This window comes from Echiichthys vipera, assembly GCF_963691815.1.
Source record: "Echiichthys vipera genome assembly, chromosome: 8".
Classification (NCBI taxonomy): domain Eukaryota; kingdom Metazoa; phylum Chordata; class Actinopteri; order Perciformes; family Trachinidae; genus Echiichthys; species Echiichthys vipera.
In genome coordinates, this window is record NC_139833.1 from 1,595,853 (window position 1) to 1,600,852 (window position 5,000).

Sequence of the window (5,000 nt, forward strand, 5' to 3'; positions counted from 1 at the left end):
TAAAGGGAAACATTTTTCAAGCTGGACCATATTTACGTTACAACCGCTAACAGCCTGACGATGCTAACAGTGATTAGCTCGGGGCAGTACGCTGAAGGCATTCAAAGGTCTTTTTTAACCACTAATGCTGCTGAAAATAACAGCAAACCTCTGCAGCAGCATGTGAAGAGTCCCTACACAGAAATATATATATATATATAATAAACAACACCGACAGAATTGGACGGTTTGGTTTTGATTATTATTGTAAACAGGAAACACACACACGTTCCCTCAGTGGATGCAAACCAAACACTGTGCATGTTTATTTATACACACTTTCCCATCAGGGCGCAGCAGAGGAGCCGATGCAGGCGTGAATATATTACGTGTGTGTGTGTGTGTGTGTGTGTGTGTGTGTGTGCTTTGTGAGGACCTCCCAAACCTTTGCTGGGACCCAGAGCGGCGGTTTCTGACCTGTGAGATGGGGTGGTGGACGTAGATCCAGCCCGTACTGGGGTTGATGTGCAGGTACGCTGGCTTCTGATTGGACAGGGTGTAGGTGATGGCCGCGTTGCTCCCCTGGTCGTCATCGTGTGCCGCCGCTCGCAGGAAACTAGTTCCAACCGGAGTGTCCTCACGCAGGAAGTCTGAGGAGGAGATTTACTGTCAGGGAGGGGCCAGAATACCACAGGTACTACACCTGAAGTAAGACTCTCTCCAACAAAAAACACACATGTGAGGCGCCCGGTGGCTCAGTGGTCAGAGCGGGCGCCCCATAGACAGAGGCTAAGGTCCTCACCACCTCTCTCTCTCCTGTTTCCTGTCACACACATGTGTGAGCAGTGGTGGAAGCACATTTACCCAAGTACCGCACTTAAGAACTATTCAGAGGTGCTAAAGGACCAGAAGGGTGCACAAAAAACAGGACCTGATGAGACCTGATGTGACGTGCACGTGCTTCTACCTAAGAGACGAAGATCAGAGGTAAAGCGGGTCATCTTCTATTTGAGAGATTGGAGGTTCGATCCCGGCTCCCCCGGTCCGTGTGTCAAGGTGTCCTTGGGCAAGACACTTAACCCCAAATTGCTCCCCGCGCTGCGAATGGTTAGATCTTAGGGCTCGTCCACACAAAGACGCGTTTTCCTGTAACCATTCATCTTCAGTCTGGTTTTGTTTGGACGCAGAGATTTAGGAGTCGAGGCCGAGTGGACGGAAACTTTTTTAAGAACCAAAAAAAGGTGGTTTTCGATCGTGTGGACGAAGAAGAAGAAAAAGAAGAAGAAGAAGAGGAAGAAGAAGAAGAAGAACAGAGGAGGTGACAGAAGGAGGAAGAGGAGGAGGAGGAGAGGAAGAAGAAGAAGAAGGAGAAATAGAGCAGAGGAGGTGACAAAAGGGACGGGAAACTTTTTAAGAACGACAGAGAAAAGAAAGGTGGTTTTGGATCGTGTGGACGAACCCTTGATTAGAGGGTCTGTAGACGTCCACTTCCATCAGTGTGAAAGCGTCTTCAGTCGTCAGAAGACGATAGAAAGGAGCATTATAAGAACAACTCCATTCACCGAGAAGGTTTAGGGAGGTTACCGTGAACCATATTTCACAACAGCAGACATATGTAACGTCAGATACCCTCACACACGGTGTCCACACGCAGACTGACTGTAGACTGACTGGAGCTCGAACACTGAGCTGCGTTCAAAGCGACCCATGGAAACATCACGTTCTGTGACGCTCAGCACATATTAGAATAACGGGAACACGGCGCTGTATGGCGTCAGCAGCGCGTCGCCTCGTTCTGTCATTTCTGGGTCTCACTCTGAGACGTCAACGGATCCACGAACGCAACCTCCAGTCAAACAGGCGGGGAGCCGGGCCTCCGCACTCAGCCCTCTGTAATACTGCATTTCAAGCATTATGTCAGTAATAACGTCTGTTTGACGTTTGTGGGTCTCGAACACGCTTCCACTGACTAACCCGTCAGATCCTGAGTCTAATCACAGAGACGCAGAGGAAACAACGACCTGGAGGAGCAGACGCAGAGTTCAGCCGCCTCCCGTCAGAAGCTCCTTCTGTTTGCTGCAGTTACAACGTATCATCTCATCTCATCTTCATCCTCTTATCCGGGGTCGGGTCGCGGGGGCAGCAGCTCCAGCAGGGGACCCCAAACTTCCCTTTCCTGGGCCACATTAACCAGCTCTAACTGGGGGATCCCAGAGCAGAGAAAGAGCCTGACGGATAAACTGACTGAGGGCGCCCTCCCACTGTGCCTCCGTCCCGTGCCCCGTGCTTTAGGGTCCTTGTCCCCCCCTCCAGGCCCGTTTGTACTCACACTACCTGGGCCTCGGAGAATGCTTCTTGCTGCCTATACGTCATCACGCCGTAACACGTCACACGCATTGATGACGTCATGGCGATGCGTGGCTTTGTTTCCAGATCTTTCCGTAGACCTCTGAGTTTTTGTGCGTCTTGTCGACTGTTTTTGAATCTTTTCATCGACCAAATCTGCAGTAAACACTCCACCTCCGCATCACACCAACGTGAACCTTTCACCGCCATTGTTTGAAATGTCCGCGCATGGTCCCTCGTTCTTTTCTCTACGTCCCAACAGGCGCACAGGAAATGACCTCAGAACCGCCGTAGGCCTCGTGCTCGTACACGTGCGCACGCCTGCGCGCGTATCCTCTGACATCACTGTGATCTATGCGTCTGTGACGACCGTAAGATAAACAACAAGCAGCTAAACAGAGGTGGTTTCCAGCTTACACACACACGCACACACACACACACGCACACACACACACACGCACACACACACACACACACACACACACACACACACACACACACACACACACACACACACACTCATCAGTGGTAAATGAATGCATGTCCCAGAAACATTTCGATCCGCCTGTTAAATAGTTGATGAGCCGCTCGTTGCGTTCCCCTAATCTGGAGAGGAGAACTTCCGACACAACGCTTTTCAAAAACACATATTTGCACGCGTGGTAAACAAACCGGGACCCGCGGGAGCCGCCGCAGAATGTTTCATCAGTCTTAAGAGCTTTCCAGGATTACAAGGATGCAGATGGATGGTCGATGGGAAACAGAAGGCTCCGTAATTCACCTGTTTCCCCCAAAACACACACACACACACACACACACACACACACACACACACACACACACACACACACACACACACACACACACACACACACACACACACACACACACACACACACACACACACACACACACACACACACACACACACACACACACACAGAAACATTCCTATTGTACAGTAAGAGGACCATGAACGTGCACAGGTGGAGACGGGACCCCAAAAGTGAAGAAATCATCTCATCTCATCTTCAGCCTCTGATCCTGGATCAGGTCTCGGGGGCAGCAGCTCCAGCAGGGACCCCAAACTTCCCTTTCCCGGGCCACATTAACCAGCTCTAACTGGGGGATCCTGAGGCGTTCCCAGGCCAGTGTGGAGATCTAATCTCTCCACCTGGTCCTGGGTCTTCCCCGAGGCCTCCTCCCAGCTGGACGTGCCTGGAACACCTCCCTAGGGAGACGCCCAGGGTTCATCCTTACCAGATGATCCTGAACCACCTCAACTGGCTCCTTTCAACACAAAGGAGCAGCGGCTCTACTCCGAGTTCCTCACGGATGCTGAACTTCTCCCCCTCTCTCTAAGGGAGACTCCAGACCCCCTCCTGAGGAAACACATTTCACACGCTTGGACCTGGACCTGGTTCTTTGGGTCCTGACCTGGACCTGGTTCTCTGGGTCCTGACCTGGACCTGGTTCTTTGGGTCCTGACCCAGCTTTCATGACCACAGGTGAGGGTAGGAACCAGGACTGAGCGGTAGAGCGACTGCAGCTCCGCCCCCGCTGCTCCGATTCTCCGGCCAAACTCACGCTCCATCGTCCCCTCACTCGTGAACATGATCCCGAGGTACTTGAACTCCTTCACTTGTCATAGGTGAAGAAACCTTTGAACCATTTTAACCCCGAGTGTTTCACACTAACTAAGTAAAAACTAACTTAACGCGCTGAACATCACAGGCACAGAACTGATCTGGACCATTTCTGTTAATCGGTGCAGTACTAAGCAGACACTCACACTGGTAGCGGCTGTTCTCAAACTTGGGGTCGTTGTCGTTCTGGTCGGCGATGAGCACGGTGATCTGACAGATGCCGATGAGCGGCTCCTCCGCCTGATCCGTGGCTGTCACCGATAACATGTATTCCCTCTGACGCTCCCGGTCGAAACTCACCGTTGTGGTGATGACACCTGACAAACACAGGGACCGTGCTGTTAACTCTTAAAAACATACTCAGTGTTCATACAGCGAGGTTGCGTGGAACTCACCGGTGTCGGGATCGATGTCGAACCCCGACGACACTCCGTCTCTGTGCATGATGCCGTACTTGACCTCTCCGTTGACCCCCATGTCGGCATCGTGGGCCTTGACGTGCAGGACGAACGTCCCCGACGGCTGGTTCTCCAGGACCACCGCATTCAGACTGTAGTTCTGACACTGAGAGCACAAACAGCCCGATCAACACTGAACACAGATCAGGAGAGAAAGTGACGCTCCATCGGAGCACGGACGGCGTCAGTCACCTCCTGGAAGAGCGGCTTGTTGTTGTTGATGTCGTTGATTCCCACGATGACCTGAGCCGAGCTGCTGAGCGGGTACGGTCCCCCGGACGCGTTGTCGTCCGTGGCGGTGATGTTGAGAACGTACTGCGGCCCCCTGAGCCTCGGAGGGGGGCTCCTCCGCAGCTTGATGATACCTGCACACACAGACACACACACACACACACACACACACACACACACACACACACACACACACACACACACACACACACACACACACACACACACACACACACACACACACACACACACACACACACACACACACACACACACACACACACACACACACACACACACACACACAGGTTCAGACCATGTTAGGCTTCTTTTCAAACGC

At 52.2% G+C, this 5,000-nt stretch overlaps 1 pseudogene across 1 annotated transcript in view; it reads right to left on the reverse strand.

Moving 5' to 3' along the window:
• LOC310950069 (neural-cadherin-like) overlaps window positions 1-5,000 on the reverse strand; it is a 73,389-nt pseudogene that overhangs the window by 1,171 nt on the left and 67,218 nt on the right. Inside the window, exons 8-11 of the transcript in view lie at window positions 4,622-4,794; window positions 4,367-4,535; window positions 4,118-4,288; window positions 457-629 (exon numbers count right to left, since the gene is read on the reverse strand). The product of the transcript in view is annotated as a neural-cadherin-like (transcript). The remainder of the gene's footprint in view (window positions 1-456; window positions 630-4,117; window positions 4,289-4,366; window positions 4,536-4,621; window positions 4,795-5,000) is intronic.